The 19,228-nt window shown below is 47.5% G+C and overlaps 2 pseudogenes; one reads left to right on the top strand and one right to left on the bottom strand.

The window, feature by feature from the left end:
• LOC108522303 (uncharacterized) overlaps positions 1-5,161 on the bottom strand; it is a 29,412-nt pseudogene extending 24,251 nt beyond the window's left edge.
• Positions 5,162-16,202: 11,041 nt separating this feature from the next.
• Positions 16,203-16,669, top strand: LOC108522359 (60S ribosomal protein L23a pseudogene; annotated as a pseudogene).
• Positions 16,670-19,228: the final 2,559 nt, after the last annotated feature.

The following is a 19,228-nucleotide window of genomic DNA, read 5'->3' as shown; positions in this document are numbered from 1 at the left end:
GGGAGGGGGGAGGGAGAGCATTAGGAGAAATACCTAATGTAGTTGACAGGTTGTTAGGTGCAGCAAACCACCATGGCACGTGTATACCTATGTAACAAACCTGCACGTTCAGCACATGTACCCCAGAACTGAAAGTATAATAAAATAAATTAATAAAAGAAAACCACACTAGGAAGGACATGCTTAAACAGAGGGGCTTCTTAAAATTTGAAATTGTGCGACTTGTCATCGCCTTCACTGGGGAACATTCCAGAGGAGAGGAAATGTTAAAGGTCAGGAGACAGGGCTTGCTTGGAGGGAGAGCAGCTGTGCCTCCAGGAGGAGAGGAACTCACAGTCCTCCTACAGAAGGAGCAAGTGCAGCCCAGAGAGCTACATGCCCAAGGGTCCACAGCTAGAAACTGACCGAGGGACTCAAGGGTCCACAGCTAGAAACTGGCCGAGGGACTCAAGGGTCCACAGCTAGAAACTGGCCGAGGGACTCAAGGGTCCACAGCTAGAAACTGACCGAGGGACTCAAATTCAGGTCTCCAGAGTCACCTTCAATGCCTGTCTTTGGCTCCACTGAGTCACCTCTCAGAGGAGCCCCAGGCCTTTGAGCAGAAACAGATGGAGATCAGAAGGGGAGGAAGAGACACTACAAGGGGCTAGATGGAGGGGAGGGAGGAAGAAGGCAGCCTAAGGGGGCAGAATAGTGATCTTGGGAGCCAGGGGAGGAGGAAACAGAGAGGCCTCTTTGGCCGTAACTGTATTACCATTTGTAGACTCTTGTCACACAGCTGCTGGATATCTTCTTCATTCTGGAGAAAGAAAAGAAAGGATCAAGACCTGGAACTGATGCCAACTGAATCTCCCAGGTACAGGCCTCCCCTGGTCCACTGATGAGGGGTGTGGATGCCAAGGCACCTCCCTGTCAGGCCAGCCAGGCCCCTATTCTGTGTCTCTGCTCCCACCCCTGCCCTTCTCTGTCCCTTGCCCCTGGCTCGCTCCACCCTCAGTCCCCTCACTTGCACCAGGTCCTGCTCACTGAGGGCTCCGGCTGGCTGAGCCTAACAAGGTGGTGGCTGATGCTGTTCCCCTGGGGCAGGGTCAAGTAGCTGGGCTGCCCCAGAATCTTGACAAAGCTCAGCAGGGGTGTGCGTACCCTTTGGGTCACAGACCATCACATGCGTGACAGGAAAGGGCTGCAGGCTGGCTTCCTGTTCCAGGAGAGCCCACAGTGGACCAGAGCAGGTCAGGGAGGTCTTCAAGGACCTCCGGCCTCCTGACTGCAAGTCCACTGTGACCCTTCAGTGGGCGCTGTGGCTGTGACAGATCATCCGTGACTGGACCTGCCCACTTCCATCCTCTGCTCTGAAGTTCTGACCCACTCCAGCCCCGTCGTCCTCCTGGAAAACTCCAAGCCCTGACTTCCCACACTTTGTGTGCCGCAGATACTGAAACTGGCAGGAGTGTTGGTGGAGGGGAATCCAAGTAAAGGAAAGGCCTCATGTTTTGGCCTTTGTGGGGAAAGCCAGGAACCAATCTGCCAAGTCCTGAGGGCCCAGCCTCCTGTGACGCTTCTGGGAACTGGGGCCTTGTTTTTCAGGCTGATGCATTGTTCTCTATTTAACACTCAAAACTAGTAGGCCCTGCTGCAGCCATCCCCACGCACTGTCCTACACCATCCAGAGCTGGGAGTCTCTGCTGCCTGCACCCCTGACTGCAGGGCTTGTTAAAAATACAGCTTTTCAGGCCCCGCTCCAGCCATGAAGCTCAAGGCTTTCTCCTTCCAAGCAACCTGTGGGTTCTTGGGGCCTGAGTCAGTGTCACTTGGAGCTCCGTGTCTCTCCTGAGGACACAACAGTGCTGCCCACAGAACAAGCTCAGTAGAGGGCAGGTAGGCACCACCTCTCCACCTCTCAAACTCTTCCCTGGTTTTAAAGAACCCAAGTGGGGCCGGGCGCGGTGGCTCAAGCCTGTAATCCCAGCACTTTGGGAGGCCGAGACGGGTGGATCACGAGGTCAGGAGATCGAGACCATCCTGGCTAATGCGGTGAAACCCCGTCTCTACTAAAATACGAAGAAAACTAGCCGGGCGAGGTGGCGGGCGCCTGTAGTCCCAGCTACACCGGAGGCTGAGGCAGGAGAATGGCGTAAACCCGGGAGGCGGAGTTGGCAGTGAGCTGAGATCCGGTCACTGCACTCCTGCCTGGACAGAGCAAGACTCCTTCTAAAAAAAAAAAAAAAAAAAAAAAAAGAACCCAAGTGGAACAGAAGGGCAGGGGTCTGAGCCCGAATTAGCTTGGTGAGGATGCCCTTCCTACTCATTCCCTATCCGCCTCCCCTCTCCATTTACATGATATCAGGGTCTCAAGAAAGCAATTGCCCTCCCAGCACAAACACACGGTCTCTGCGCTCACAGGTCTCTGATTTTTCTGTATCAGCAGAACCAATGAACTCATCACCTCCTTCTTCAAGGTCTCCATCTGGGGCACTAGAGAAAACACAGGCATGCAGCTGGAGGTCAGCCTCATCCTCCCCACCTCTGCTACTTGGGAGACATCAGAGGACAGCCGGGTGGGAGGAATGCCAGGTACAGTCCTGGCCATCAAAGGCCAGGTGGAGTCTCCACAGGCATCTCAGCCATCCCCATGCTTCCAACCACACTGAAACCCACAAGCCTGGCTGGTACTTTCCACAGGAGGGCATTCTAGCCCCATCCCTCGCCGGTCTCCACGACTGCCCACACAAATCCACCTCTCCATCCAAGCTGTCCTCTCCACTGTCTGTCCATCTCAACCTTTCCAACCTCAGCTGCTGCTCCTCTTCACTGTGGCCTCCTTGTCCTGACCCATGGTCACAGGCTCCTCCTTGCTTTTGTCCCGTCCCCTCTGTAAAGCCCACCCCAGCTTCCCTGATCTCCCCCTGCTTGCCTTCCTGTCAGCATCGCCACTCCCATCTAAGCAGCCCAGAGCATGTTGTCCTGAACCGTCTCACCGTGTGGACAGCCTCACCCTCCCCACCCTATAGGGTGCTCGCTGGGGGCAGGGGCTGTCTTCTCTATGTTCCTGCACCGTCTCACTGTGTGGACAGCCTCACCCTCCCCACCCGACAGGGAGCTCGCTGAGGGCAGAGGCTGTCTTCTCTGTGTGTGTTCTCCGTGCCTGGCACAGTGCTTAGCACACGGAGAAAGTTTGACATCCATGCCTGATTGGAGGCGAAGCCTGCTCTTCCAGGCAGTAATCACAGATAAACCACTGTGAAACGAGCTGCAGAGCAGGCCCTGTTCTCAGCACCTCACATTTATTCACTCCACCCTCACTAAAAATCCCTAAAGGTAACAATTATTTTTACCTCTGTTTTTCAAATGAGGAAATAGAGGCACAGCCTAAAAGTCATTTGCCCTAGGCCACATAGCTAGTGAGAAGCACAGCCAAGATCCAAACCCACTGAGATGACTCTGCATTTAAAACCATGCTTCTAACTACTATACCGGACTGTCTCCAGAGAAAGCAGATTTCCTAGGAACAATCGAGTCCTAGAACCCCAGGACTGTGCCCCATTCCCACTCACCTCTGCAGCACACATTCCTGAAGGCTTGCAGGGCTGCCACTGCCTTGGCAGGCTCCTGGGGTTTGACGGTGCTTTGCAGCAAAATCACCAGCTGATCGCCACCATATAACCTGGCTGTAAGAAGGGCGTGAATACAGGGCAGTCAGGGGTATGTTTAAACGGCAGGTAATACCCAGGCTTAAATCATGCTCACAGCAAACCACTGACCATGAACTGGACGAAAGAAAAAGAAAGAGAACCAGGTCCACCCAGCATTTGCCACGTGCCAAGCATGTGCCAAGTGCCCCTCCTGCCCCACATACCTGCCCACAGGCAGCGCAAGGTGTCCATCAGTGCTGTCCTGCCGTGAGTACCTTTCTGAAATGGGGATCATGCCAGGAGAAAGGGGAGTCAGCTCCAGGTGAGGCAGTGGGAACAATGGGGTGGGGTGGGGCCATGGCTATGCCCTTTCTGATTCACTCAATTTCAGGCAAAGTTCTCATTAATTACTTCGAATCTTGTCTCGGAGGATGGAATTCCCACCTTCCCATAGGAACCTAGGCCCCAACTCCAGCCCAGGGAGAGACCAAAGTGGTCCTGAGTTCACACGTGGGCGTGCGCGCGCACACACACACACACGGCTACAGAAACATATGAACTTAGAGTATGTTGAAAGCTCTCAGAGCTGAGCTGTGGTTCAGCATGGAGTAACAATCTGAGTAGTATTTGCCACTTATCTGTAGGGAGACCAAGGCCCTCAGGCCTGGGAGGATGGAAACCAGGGACCCTACACGTGGAGGAGGAAACTGAGGCATGAAGCCATGCAGTGCATGGCAACCAGGCTGTAAGGAGAACAGAAAACTGGAGCCCAGGAATCCACATTCCCAGCCCCAAAGGGAACAAGACAGAGGCCATCAAACTAAATACAAAGAAGGCGTCATCCTTTTGCACAATGTTCAATTGTCCTCTGCCTACTCCACAACACAGAAGACCTGGCACCTCCCACAGGCTGAAGGAGGGCCTTGAACCTTCTGCCTTTTCCCTAGAGTTCAGGGGAAGCCACAAAGGCTTGTCACCCCAAAAAACACACAGGATGTATCCAAGTTACCTCCTGGAAAACATCCCTCTCTGTGCCCAGAATCCAGGCTGTTTCAGATTTGCCTGTTTCAGAGACGCCTGCAGTGTGTGCAGCTAAGGTCACCATGTCAAAGACCCCTGTACCGTCTGGAGGTGGTGACCTGATCTGGGGAAGAAGAGAGAGAGGGCCAGGACAGGATGCCTCCAGCCCGCAGCACTCACCAGTTGGAACAGCACGCCTGTGATATTCTCCAGCTGGGGCTCCAAGTTGACACCTCCACAGCCACTGAGAGCCAGAGCCTCGGCCAGCTGGCAAATGCACTGTGTGCACAAGGACAGAGTGAGGACAGGTCGTCCCAGCCCTTTCCACAGCCTCGAGGGAAGTGCTCCTTCCTCATGTCTTCGACGTTGGTCCAAGCCCTTACGATTTCACATGGCCCTCTCGAGCCTTTGAGGCAGGACCAGGGTGCAGCTCTCCCGTCGCTTGACACAACCAGGACTGGACCGTTCCCCTCACCCAAGACGCTGCCCTTATTTTCAAAGAACCTCATTACTCCAAGAAAACCTTAAGGGAATCCAACACTGCAAGTGTTGGCTGACCTGAAAGAAACAGGAGTCAACCTAAGCGTCCATCAACAGACAAATGGATAAAGAAATTGCGGCATATATTAAAAAATGGAATATGATGTAGCTGTTAAAAAGAATAAAAATTCTTTTATTTTAATAAAATTTTAAAATGCAAATAAAATCCTACAACATCGCCCTCACAGAGGCAGAACTCTGAGATGGCCCCCAAAATTCCAGGGTCCTGGTACACACACATCTTCTGTCAGTTACTCAGTTACGCAGTAATGGGTGTTGATGGGAAGGGATTTTGCAGTTGGCATTTATATAGGGGGATGATCCCTGTGGGCTTGACCTAACCACATGAGTCCTTCTACATCTGGGTCTAGAGGTCAGAGGAAGGGAAGGCAGCGAGACTCAACGGCGAGAGGGATCCAATGAGGAAGCATTGCTGGCTCCGAAGCTGGAGGTGCCTCGGGGCAAGGAACATGGTTGGCCTCCCTGAGGTGAGCATTGCCCCTGGCTGACATCCAGCTGGAAAACAGGGAATTCAGTCCTACAGTCATAAAGAGTACGTATTTTGGTAATGTGTGACATGTCAAGAGAAAACGGATGCAGCTCCACACTGTGCTTTCACGGCCATCGTCCTGACCGAACCTCGTCTCACTCTTGAGAGGCCGGCACGCTGTTACCGTTTTACAGACGAGAAGGAGCAGGCTCGGGAAAGGCAAGGGATCGGCTCAAGGTCTCACCCCTGGTAAATGCCACTTGAACGCCAGTGGTCTGCACAGGCAGCCTGGCCACACTGCCTCCCTTGCATTCTCCTTTCAGGGCTGCTGTGAGGACAGAGGTGTAAGAGCACCTTGCAAAGACCTGCACACAGGAAAAACAGCTCATTGCTGAGTTAAGGCGGTGAGTGTCCTTAGCGAGTGCCCTGGCTCTCAGGGTCACCCTCCAGGAAATGGCCAAGTGGTGCCAGGATTCGTGACAGCTCCATGATTTGTCTCCCCATCGTCTTTGGCAGTTACTGCTGAGAAACGTAGCTTGCTTGTCCATCCAACACACAGGGCATGTCCTATGGAGACGCCCAGAAACTTCTACCCACGTACAGTGGTCTTTGACGAAGGGGGCAGGGTCGCTCAGGACACGTGCATTCTGAGCAGCCTGGGCCTTGAGCCAGTGTGTCAAGGTCACACAGAGGTCTCCTGGGTCACACTGCTCCCTTTCTCTGCGCCTCTTCTTCCCTCAGAGCCCTTTCTCACATCCCTGTTCCCCGCGGAAATCTGCACTCCCCATCACCCCAGCTAAACCTTGTTCTTGGTCACTCTTTCTTACTAAGGCATAAACTGCAGCGGCATAAAGCAGGAGCTCTGCATCTGGGGATTAGGGATGAGTTTCACAGGGCCTGAGACTCACTGGGATTGTGTGCAAAATCTTGTGCAAATGTGCCTTCACCTGCTTCTCAAAAGGCCCTGAGTCTCCAAACGGGTTGAGAATCACCAGATAAACAATTTTCCCAAAGTTCACACAACCTGGCTCTTGAGTGCTTCTGCGTGTTTTATAAAACATGACTGCACCCCAGTCCCCGGGCAGCCATCATGGCAGGCTCTGCAGGAACACACAACAGCAAGCAGCCATGAAATGGGAGGATGCTCCAGCCACGGGAGCATTTCCAGAGCACAGGGAGGGCTTTTCTCTGCCCCTTGATTTCACTCCACAGGAGTCAGCACCTTCTCATCTACCCAAAAGGTGGCCCCACCAGCTGGCCCTGCAGTGAAAAGGTTCTCCATGCTCATGCTGTTCCCTCTACTTCGTTTTTGTTTGGGAGCTGAGACTGCACCACTGCCCTCCAGACTGGGAGACAGAGTGAGACTCTGTCTCAAAAAAAAAAAGAAAAAAAAGAAAAATTGGATATATTTATGGTGCACAAGGTAGTGTGTTTTTCAAATACGAACACACTGAGTTATGTAACGTGCATGGCCTCACACACTTACCATTTTTTGTGGTGAGAACACTTCAAACCTACTCTCTTCACAATTTTCCTGTCTGCACTGTGGTGTTGTTAACTCTAATCACCACATTATACAGCAGATCTCTGGAACTTCTTCCTCCTGCCTAACTCCGACAAGCATCTCCCCAGTCAGCACCCCCAGCCCTTGATAACCACCATTCTACTCTTTGTTCCTATGAGTTCAACTTTTTCAGCTTCCACATGTAAGTGACACTGTGTGGTTTTGCTTTTCTGTGTGGCTTCTGGCTTATTTGCTTAATGTTATGAATGCCCTTCCTATTCATTCATGTCACAAAGGTCCTTTCTTTTTTTTTTTTATTTTTTTTTGCGACGGAGTCCCGTCTCATGTCCGCCCAGGCTGGAGTGCAGATGGACCGGATCGTCAGCTTCACTGCCCAGCTGCCGCCTCCCAAGGTTTGACGCCATTCTCATGCTGTCTCGCCTCCCGAGTAGTCTTGGGACTACAGGTGCCCGCCACCCTCGCCCAGCTAGTTTTTTGTATTTTTTAGTAGAGACGGGGTTTCACTGGGTTAGCCAGGATGTTCTCGAACTCCTGACCTCGTGATCCGCCCGTCTCGGCCTCCCAAAGTGCTGGGATTACAGGCTTGAGCCACCGCGCCCGGCTTTTTTTTTTTTTTGAGACAGAGTTTCACACTTGTTGCCCAGGTTGGAGTGCAATGGTGCGATCTCAGCTCACTGCAACCTCCGCCTCCCCAGCTTCAAGCAATTCTCCTGCCTCAGCCTTCTGAGTAGCTGGGATTACAGGCGTGCACCACCACACCTGGCTAATTTTTGTATTTTTCTCCTGCCTCAACCCAGCCCGAGTCAGAATGTTCCCAGTATAATTTGCCAAAATGCAATGCCAAAAAAAAAAAAAAAAAAAACACCCATTAAAGACCTTTACATTTTTTCTTGTTAACTTTGGTGTTACATATTTCTTAAAACATTTATTTATGGCTGGACGAGGTGGCTCATGCCTGTAATCCCAGTACTTTGGGAGGCCAAAGCAGGCGGATCACGAAGTCAAGAGATCGAGGCCATCCTGGCCAACATGGTGAAACCCCCATCTCTACTAAAAATACAAAAATTTGCTGGGCTTGGTGGTGCTAACCTGTAGTCCCAGTTACTCAGGAGGCTGAGGAAGGAGAATCGCTTGAACCCGGGAGGCAGAGGTTGCAGTGAGCCGAGATCGCACCACTGCACTCCAGCCTGGTGACAAAGCAAGACTCTGTTTCAAAAAAAAAAAAAAATCAATTGTATTTCTGTACAACTGTAGTTCCAGCAATGAACAATCCAAAAACAAAAATTAGAAAATTATTTCACTCAAAATAACATCTCAAAGAATAAAATACTAGGAATAAATTTCACAAAAGCAAGACTTGTACAGTAACAACTTTAAAACATTGTTGAAAGAAATTAAAGATGACTTTAAATAAATCAAAGCTATTCCATGTTCATGGATGAGAAGACTAGAGATTATTGTCAATATTCCTAATTGGCCTACACGTTTAACCCAATTCCTATCAAAATCTCAGCTGCCTTTTCTGCAGAAATTGATGAGCTGATCCTAAAATTCATATGGACATGCAAAGGACACAGAATAAGCAAAACCATCCTGAAAAAGAAGAACAAGCCTGGAAGACTTATCTTCCTAATTTCAAAACTTACTACGAAGTAATCAAGTGAGTATGGTACCAGCATAAGGACAGATGTATAGGTCACTGGAGTATAACTGAAAGCTCAGGCTGAGTGCTCATATCAATAATTGCAGAACTTTGGGAGGCTGAGTTTGGGGGATCCCTTGAGGCCAGGAGTTTGAGACCAGCCTGGGCAACATAGACAGTGAGAACTGTCTCTACTAAAAAAAAAAAGAAATTAAATGGAAGTGTGTGCTGGAGAGAGAGCGCTGTGATCCAGGGTTTGGTCTTTGGAGGCAGACTGCCTGAGCGATCGTTTCAGGCAGTCTGAATTAAATTAATTTAATTGTAATCAACTAATTAATTTTAAATTTAATTTTAATCAATTAATTAATTTTAAATTAATTTAATTTTTTAAAATTAGCCAGGCATGGTTGTGCGTGCCTGCAGTCCACCTACTCAGGAGGCTGAGGTGGGAGGATCTCTTGAGCCTAGGAGTTTGAGGCTACAGTGAGCTATGTTTGGCTGCTACACTCCAACCTGAGCAATGGAAAGAGAACATGTCTAAAAAAAAGTAAAAAGAAATAAAAGCCAGGTGTGGTGTCTTTTGCCTGTAATCCCAACATTTCAAAGGGCCATGAAGAGAGGAGCCTTTGAAGCCAGGAGTTCAAGACCAGCCTGGGCAACAGAGCGAGACTCTGTCTCTACTAAAATAAAGTAAAATAAAATAAAATAAAATAAAATATTAGCCAGGAATGGTGACGCACACTTATAGTCTCAGCTACTTAGGCAACTGAGGCAGGAGGATGACTTGAGCTCAGGAGTTTGAGACTACAGTGAGATATAATCATACCACTGGCACTCCAGACTGCACAACAGAATAAGACTCTGTCCCCCCCAAAAATGGTTAATTAATTAATTGAAAAGTAATTGAAATCCCAGAAAGAAATGATTACATTTAAAGTCAATTATTTGACAAATGGGTCAAGAAACTTCATTTGGAAAGAAATAGTCTTTTCTTGATTTTGTTTTTGTAGAGACAGGTGTCTCACCATGTTGCCCAGGCTGGACTTAAACTCCTGGACTCAAGCAATACTCCTGCCTTGGCCTCCCAAAGTGCTGGGATTACAGGTGTGAGCCACTGTGTCCAGCCAGGAATAATCTTTTCAACAAATGTTGGTGGGGAAATAGAATATCAATGTGCAAATTATGTCTAACACCACACACAAAATTAACTGAAAATGGATCACAGATCTAAATGTAAAAACTAAAACTATAAAACTCTTAGATGAAAACATAGGAGTAAATTCTTGTGTTCTTGTGTAAGGCATTGATTTTTTAGATACAATACCAAAATCATAGTTCAAGACAAGACTGAGCAACCTAATGAGACCTGGGAAAGGAGGAAAGGGGGGAAGTGAGAAAATGAAAAAAAATGACAAGTTGAACATCAGCTGAATTAAAAACTTTGGTACATCAAAAGAGACTATATATATATATTATATATATTAATATATATTTATTTATATATAAATTATATATTTATATATAAAAATAAATATATATATTTATATATATATATATTCTTTTTTGAGACGGAGTCTCGCTCTGTCACCCAGGCTGGAGTGCAGTGGCGTGATCTTGGCTCACTGCAACCTCCACCTCTTGGGTTCAAGCGATTCTCCTGCCTCAGCCTCCTGAGTAGCTGGGATTATAGGCGTGCACCACCACACCGGGCTAATTTTTGTATTTTTAGTAGAGACAGGGTTTCACTGCTGAGACCAGCTCAGTCGTAGAGACCCTAACCCAGTGGCACTAGAGGAATTAAAGACACACACAGAGAAATATAGAGTGTGGAGTGGGAAATCAGAGGTCTCACAGCCTTCAGAGCTGACAGCCTCGAACAGAGATTCACCCAGATATTTATTGACAGCAAGCCAGTGACAAGCATTGTTTCTGTAGATTGTAGATTAACTACAAGTATTCCTTATGGGAAATAAGGGGATGGGCTGAAATAAAGGGATGGGTCTGGCTCGTTATCTGCAGCAGGAGCATGTCCTTAAGGCACAGATCGCTCATGCTATTGTTTGTGGTTTAAGAACGCCTTTTTTTTTTTTTTTTTTTTTTTTTTTTTTTTTTTTTTTTTTTGAGACGGAGTCTTGCTCTGTCGCCCAGGCTAGAGTGCAGTGGCTGGATCTCAGCTCACTGCAAGCTCCGCCTCCCGGGTTTACGCCATTCTCCTGCCTCAGCCTCCGGAGTAGCTGGGACTACAGGCGCCCGCCACCTCGCCCGGCTAGTTTTTTGTATTTTTAGAACGCCTTTAAGTGGTTTTCCACCTTGGGTGGGCCAGGTGTTCCTTGCCCTCATTCCGGTACACCCACAACCTGCCAGCGTGGGTGTCATGGTCATCATGAACACGTCACAGTGCTGCAGAGATTTTGTTTATGGCCAGTTTATGGCCAGATTTTGGGGCCTGTTCCCAACATGCCCCTCCTTCTTTGTTTTGCAAAGCCATAAAAGTAAAGGCAGCTTTGTCACAGTGAGCTACTGCTTGCAGGAGTCAAGATCCTCATCTGCAGACAAAGACAACACAGATTAAAAGCACAATCATCATTGAAATCACAGAGCTTCTAAGGATTTTTATCCATTTTAATGAGTTACTAGCTGCTAATCCGTCTGCAGCTCCTTCAAGCACTCCAGTTCCTGGCATTAAGGTCAGGTGTGCCTGGGATGCTTTAAATACTTGTCCTTTTAATTTTGCAATATCCAAAGACAAATTTGTAGAGTGTCCTTCTAGATGCTTTTTTATTCTTTCCTAAATTTTTGTCTTATTAAGAGCTTTTAATAGTTCCACAAATCCTTATGTTTAGCTCCTAGAGTGGGCCATATCATTTGAGGTTGAGGTGCCACTATACCGCCATGTTTACAGACAATAGGAACTCTTGCCATATTTCTTATCATTTCTACCATCTGACCATTTTATTCAGACCAGCTGAGCATAGCGTGGCAGACTGAAAGGTGCAATTCAAGCTAAACATCCCCTTAGAGGACCAATCAATAATGATTCCATAGGAATCGTTGTGTAGCACCTCTGCCTGTTCTGCAATGCAATCTTCCTAAACAAGTATGTTCATTTTTTCTGGTCAGGTCCAATTCTGTTTACAAGTAGGTTTTTGAGGGCTGTTTACTTCAATTACAGGAGCAGATTTATTATGGTAAATACTGAGACCAGAAAGCATGTGTAACTGCGTCATAGAGTGATTACATCCAGGCATTATTGCCAGCCAAGATTGATAAATATGCCCAATAAGTATAATTGCTCTCTGTGTCAGCCCTTGTTGAAGGAACACTCAGGGCAGTGGTGATCACCACTATCATAGCTACCATTAAATTATTCATTGTGACTGGCTGTCCCGCTTTCCTCAGGCTTTCTCCCGCTATCTGTGACGGCTTATTGATCTGTCCCCAGGTGGGTGGCTGTGTTTGACGGGTGTTGCTTGTGACAGCTGGGGTCTTCCTCAGCATCAGTCTTGACATGGCTACAACCAGGCAGTCTTCAGGATCCTCCTGGAGTCTCTTCCTCGGCATCTGACTCATGATAAGGTTTCATGTGTCTTGATGATATCCAAATTGGCTGTTGATTTTGGCCTGGAAAAACACAAGCATAACCTCTACCCCAAGTTATTATTTTACCTATTTCCCAACTTTTTGTTATCAGATCTCTCCACCAAACCGGTTGTTCTGCTTCTGTCTGCAGCCGGTTTCTGTCGATGCTGTTCAGCTGCTGATAACATCTGGCCTTTGGGCAGGCTCATAAAATTTAAAGTTAATAATGCTAGATTCAACTGGATATGTGGTGTCCCGTCATCACTGTTTCTCCCCCTTTGTTTTTGTCATCAGTTGTTCAACTGTATGAAATCATAACTGAGCATTTTCAATTAACTGTGTGGAATGAACCACGTATGAAGAATCAGAAATCACATTAATAGGCATATTAAAAGCAGGTATAAGTTCTGTAGGCTTAACAATGGCCGCCATCAAAAATCATATCCTAAACCTCGGCAGGAACTTTGTCCTTCCACTCGAAGAGATTCCTCCAAACCTTGCAAATTTTTTCCTAGTCCCATACCAGGGACATACCCCATTTCATGCATCATATGTTGACTTTGAGGGCTGTGTAATTGCTCAGGAATTAGAACTTGTGCTCCCATTGTTGTAATAAATCTCTTCCCCATAAATTTATAGGTACAGAAGTTGCAATTGGCTGAATAGTCCCAGGTTGTCCATCGGGCCCTTCACAATGCAAAACATAACTACTTTGATATACTTCAGGGGCTCTACCAACTCCAACTGTGTTAAACTGAGCAGGTTGAATTGGCTACGTGGACGGCCAGTGCTGTAGAGAAATGATTGAACTATCTGCTCCTGTATCTACCAAACCTTTAAATTTCTTTCCTTGAACAGTTATTTCACAGGTAGGACATTTATCAGTAATTTGATTCACCCAATAAGCTGCTTTGCCTTGTTTATTTGTGCTTCCAAATCCTCCTGTTTGTTTAATTTCACTTTTCCCCATTTCCACATACGGCACCATCAGGAGCTGTGCTATGCGCTCTCCTGGCTCTGCTTTCCAGGGAACAGAAGTAGATATAACAATATGAATTTCCCTATTGTAATCTGAATCAATGACTCCTGTATGTATTTTTACTCCTTTTAAACTAGACCTTCCCAGAAGTGATCCTATCGTCCCCAGTGGCAAGGGTCCATAGACTCCTGTTGGGACCTTTTGAGGGGGTTCCCCAGGCAGAAGGCTCATAGCTTTTGTGCAGCATAAATCTACTGCAGCACTACTGGCTGTGGCAGGGGACAGACATTGTACAGGGTGGAGGGAATGGCCTGAGCCAGAAATGCCCTGGTTTGGAATGCGGCCGGGGACGGGCCCCTCATGGCGTTTCCCAAAATCGGGTTTCCATCTTTATCCAACTTAGAGTGACACTGACTAGCCCAGTGTTTTTCTTTTTTACATTTTGGACATATTTCAGGCTCAGCAGTTTTCTTTTTTCCCCTGTCTAGCGGCCTGACTCACTGATTTTTTTTCTACATTCTTTTTTAGTATGACCATGCTTCCCACAGTTAAAACAAGCTCCAGGAAATGGAGTATTTCCTTTATCCACTTTCAGTCCTGACATAGTTTGCACCAACAAAGTAGCTTTATGCAGATTGCCTCCAATACTGTCACAGGCCTTGATATAATCAACTAAATGTGCTTTCCCTCGAATAGGTTGCAGAGCAGCCTGGCAATCGGGATTAGCATTGTCAAAAGCTAATAACTGCAACACTATATCCTGAGTAGCTGAATCTTCAATCACCTTTTTAAGAGACTCCTGTAACCAAGCTACAAAATCTGCATATGGTTCTTTGGGTCCTTGTTTTACAGCACTAAAGGAAGGGTATTGTTCTCCTCCTGAACTGATTTTTTTCCCAAGCTCTAATGCACACAGCAGAAATGAGCTTGACCACTATATTCTATGGCATCGACCTGCATGACCACTTGTGCATCTAAACCAGCCCAGCCACCGACCCCCAAAAGTTGGTCTGCAGTTATATTAATTTGAGGTTGGGCCTGGGCGTTGTGAGCAGCCTGAATGGAAGCTTCATCTGCCCACCAAGTTTTAAATTGTAAGAACTGAGCAGGAGTTAGACAAGCTCGAGGAAGAGCGTCCCAATCAGTAGGAATCATCCAACTGGAAACAGTAACATTCTTTAGCAGTCCCATTACAAAAGGAGAACCTGGTCCATACTGATTAATAGCTTGTTTAAATTCTTTGAGTAATTTAAAAGGAAAAGGCTCAAATGTAGCTACAATATTTCCTTGTTGATCTGGAGGTTGTATTCTAACAGGGAACTGCAAGCCTCTAAATCACCCTCTCTTCTAGCTTGCTGAATTCCTTCCTGAATAGAACTGAGAGCAGTAGCTTGAGGTGCTGCTCGAACAGTCACTGGGGCAACTACTTTTTGCCCAGCATCCTCTGGAAAAGAAAGATCTGGAGGGTCAAGCCAATCTTTTTCTTCAAAATAAGGAGGGGGTACAGAAGGGTAGGGATGAACCTCTTCCTCCTTTGCCGCTTTAGCTTTAGCTGGCAAAAAAAACCTGCTCTGTAACCTCTTCTGTTACTTCATTATACTCTCCTTCCTCCTTATCATTAGTGTGAAAAGGTTCCAAGGTGGAATGAACCAAAGCCCACACTTGTCCCATTGTTACCCTGATGCTTCCGAGCTCCCCTTCTTACCCACCACGGGGATTGCTCAAGAGTACTCAGGTATCCTCCGGCTTAGTGCCACATTCTCCAGCCATTGCTCCAGCAACCCTCCGACCCGGGTTTGAGCCCCACGTATGGGTACCACTTGCCGAGACCAGCTCAGTCATGGAGACCCTAACCCACTGGCACTAGAGGAATTAAAGAAACACACACAGAAATACAGGGTGTGGAGTGGGAAATCAGGGGTCTCACAGCCTTCAGAGCTGAGAGCCATGAACAGATATTTACCCACATATTTATTGATGGCAAGCCAGTGATAAGCATTGTTTCTATAGATTATAGATTAACTAAAAGTCTTCCTTATGGGAAATAAAGGGCTGGGCCAAAATAAAGGGATGGGTCTGGCTAGTTACCTGCAGCAGGAGCATGTCCTTAAGGCACAGCTTGCTCATGCTATTGTTTGTGGCTTAAGAATGCTTTTAAGTGGTTTTCCTCCCTGGATGGGCCAGGTGTTTCTTGCCCTCATTCTGGTAAACCCACGACCTTCCAGTGTGGGCATCATGGCCATCACGAACATGTCACAGTGCTGCAGAGATTTTGTTTATGTCCAGTTTTGGGGCCAGTTTATGGTCAGATTTTGGGGCCTGCTCCCAACATTTCACCACGTTGGTCAGGCTGGTCTCCAACTCCTAGCTCCACAATCTGCACACCTCGGCCTCCCAAAGTGCTGGTGTGAGCCACCACGCCTGGCCTAAGAATATATATTAATGTCCAATAAGCACATTAAAAAGTGCTCAACATCATTAGTCACTAGGAAAAAGTAAATTGATCCACAATGAGATGTCACTTCACACCCACTAGAATGACTATAACCAATCAGCAGATAACAGCAAGTGCTGGAGAGGATGTGGAGAAATCAAAATCCTCATTCACTGCCAGTGAAAATATAAAATGGTACAGGCCAGGTGCAATGGCTCACACCTGTAAGCCCAGCACTTTGGGAGGCTGAGGCAGGTGGATCAGGAGTTCACGACCAGCCTGGGTCAGGAGTTCGATACCAGCCTGACCAATACGGTGAAACCCCATCTCTACTAAAAATACAAAATTACTTTTTCACAAGATGGCACCGAAAGCGAAGGAAGCTCCTGCCCCTCCTAAGACCAAAGTCAAAGCCAAGGCTTTGAAGGCCAAGAGGGCAGTGTTGAATGGTGTCCACAGCCACAAAAAACAGAAGATCTATATGTCACCAACCTCCCAGTGGCCCAAGACACTGCAACTCTGGAGGCAGCCCAAATATCCTCGGAAGAGTCCCCCAGGAGAAATGAGCTTGACCACTGTGCTGTCATTAAGTTTCTGCTGACCACTGAGTCGGCCATGAAGAAGATAGAAGACAACAACAGGCTTGTGTCCGTTAAGGACGTTAAAGCCAACAAGAACCAGATCCAACAGGCGGTGAAGAAGCTCTGTGACATGGATGTGGCCAAATTCAACACCCTGATTTGGCCTGATGGAGAGAGGAAGGTGTATGTTCGATCGGCTCCTGATTACAATGCTTTGAATGTTACCAACAAAATTGGGATCATCTAAACTGAGTCCAGCTAGCTAATTCTAAATAGATGTATATCTTTTCACCATAAAAAAAAAAAAAAAAAAAAAAAATTTAGCTGACTGTAATCCCAGCCACTTGGGAGCCTGAGGCAGAAGAATCACTTGAATCCGGGTGGCAGAGGTTGCAAAGAGCTGAGATTGCACCATTGCACTCCAGCCTGGGCAACAAGAGTGAAAATCCATCTCAAAATAAATAATAAATAAATAAATAAATAGATAAATAAATAAATAACATGGTGCAGCCACTTTTTTGGAAGATAGTATGACAGTTTCTCAAAATGTTAAAAACAGAATTGCCTTAAACCCAGCAACTTCACTTCTAGGTATGTACCCAGGGAAAATGAAAATGTATGTCCACACAGAGGCTTGTATGTGAATGTTCATGGCAGCACCATTCACAAGAACCAAAAGCTCAAGACAACTCAAAAGGCCATCAACTGGCAAAGGGATTAAAACATGGAATATACAACGGAATACTGTTCAGCAATCAAAAGGAAGTTCTGATACATGCTACTACATTGATCAACCTCAACAATGCAATGCCTCGTGAAAGAAGCCAGATGCAAAAGAACTCACATTGCCTGATTCAGTTTATATGAAATATCCAGAAGACCCTAATATAGAGACAGAAAGTAGGTAACTTGTTGCCCAGGGCTGGGGATGAGAATGAAAAGTAACTCTGACGAGCACGAGTTTCTTTCTGGGATGACAGAATGTTCCAAAAGTAGATATTGGTGATGGTTGCACAATTCTGTAAATATACCAAATACACTAAAAATAATTGAAATGGACCAGGGGTGGTGGTTGACATCTGCAATCTCAGCACTTTGGGAGGCTGAGGCAGGAGTGTCACTTGAGCCCAGTAGTTTGAGACCAGCCTTGGCAACATAGGCAGACTCTATCTTTCCAAATAATTAAGAAATGTGTTGGGCATAGTGACACACACCTGTAGTCCCAGCTATTTCGTAGGCTGAGGCAGAAGGATCACCTGAGCCCAGGAGGTCTCAGGTCTTAGTGTGGCCATGGAGGACAGCCCTCCGTGATCCTCCCCCTTTCTGAGATCCTCCTCCTGCTCCCAGTGCCCTGTGTTCAAGCCTGAGCTCACCCTGTAGTGTCACGCTCAGCCCCGACTCCCCTGCCTGGTGTGCGTGGCCTGGCCTAGGAACCAGGGAAACCTACCTGCTTCCAAGACTCAGCTCAAGCACCTCTTCCTGCTGGCTGTGTGGGGTTTTGTCTGTTTATTTTGAGACAGAGTCTAGGTCTGTCACCCAGGCTGGAATGCAGAGGCGTGATCTCAGCTCACCGCAACCTCCGCCTCCAGGGTCCAAGTGATTCTTGTGCCTCAGCCTCCAGAGTAGCCTGTAGGCACCAGCCACCACATCCTGCTAATCTTTGTATTTTTGGTAGCGACAGGGTTTCACCATGTTGGCCAAACTGATCTCGATCTCCTTCCCTCAAGTGATCCACCGGCCTTGGCCTCCCAAAGTGCTGGGATTACAGGCTTGAGCCACCACGCCTGGCCCCTGCTGGGTATTTTCTGATACTCCTCCTCTCCCTACCTCCTGGGGATCCCACAGCCCCTGAAGAGCCTTCTGCCCCAGGGCCTCGCCCCACTGTTTGGACCTGTATGTTTCCATGGCTGCCTCGCCCTCTTAGACCACAGCCTCCTGCAGAGCAGGGCCCCGTATCTCAGTTGGCTTTGCATTCCCAGTGCCTGGCACGCAGCCTGGCTCCCGTGAGCACTCAACAACCCTTGAAAATTCACTGGAATCCTGGACAGCGCCAAGGCAGCGCAGGGAATGGGGGCGTGATCTGCTGCCCTCTCCTGGCAATGTGAAGCATTGTCCTAAGCACAGACACCTGTCTCCGCTTTGCAAAATCAACTGCAGGATAGGGAAGCGGGAAAAGGAGCTGATGGAGGATGGGGGATATGGATGCTGTCTAAGGAGACAAACTGGAATGAGGGGTTGCTGAGACTCTGCCGTCTCCCACACTTTTCCCACGTTTGTGGATGTAGGGGCTAGGTCAGTGCTTTCAAAGGAGGATGCATCCTCAGAGAGGCTCTGGCTCCCCCCACCAAACCCTAAACTCTTAGATGAGATCTCGCTTGTCAATATATGCTGTTGCCGTGTTGTAACTATCACTGCATCTTTAATTCCCTTCAGCGAGCGATCACGGAGTTTTTTCCACCGTTGTTGTAAAGTGTGTTTTGCTCTTATGTGTAAAAAGACTGTGAATTTAACCACTGGCTTCTCCTGATACTAACTCGGCTTCCTACTGCTGAGAGGATGTCTCTGACATTCCGGGTTTCTCAGCTTTCTATCAAAACCCAAATACAGTCATTCCGCAGTATCCGTGGGGGATTGGCTCCAGGACCCTCTCTTGAAGATACCGACATCACAGGTGCTCAAGCCCCTAATACAGAATGGCATAGCGTTTGCAGACAACCTCTGCACACCCTGCAAGCTCGCTCTTTCTCTTTTCTTTCTTTTTCTTGCTTTCTTTTTCTTTCTTTTTCTTTTTTTGAAGGAATATAAA

The sequence above is a fragment of the Rhinopithecus bieti genome, unplaced genomic scaffold (genome assembly GCF_001698545.2).
Source record: "Rhinopithecus bieti isolate Rb0 unplaced genomic scaffold, ASM169854v2 scaffold_2654, whole genome shotgun sequence".
Classification (NCBI taxonomy): Eukaryota; Metazoa; Chordata; class Mammalia; order Primates; family Cercopithecidae; genus Rhinopithecus; species Rhinopithecus bieti.
The sequence above is the reverse complement of the archived record's forward strand: the minus strand, read 5'-3'. Positions and strand labels throughout refer to the sequence as shown.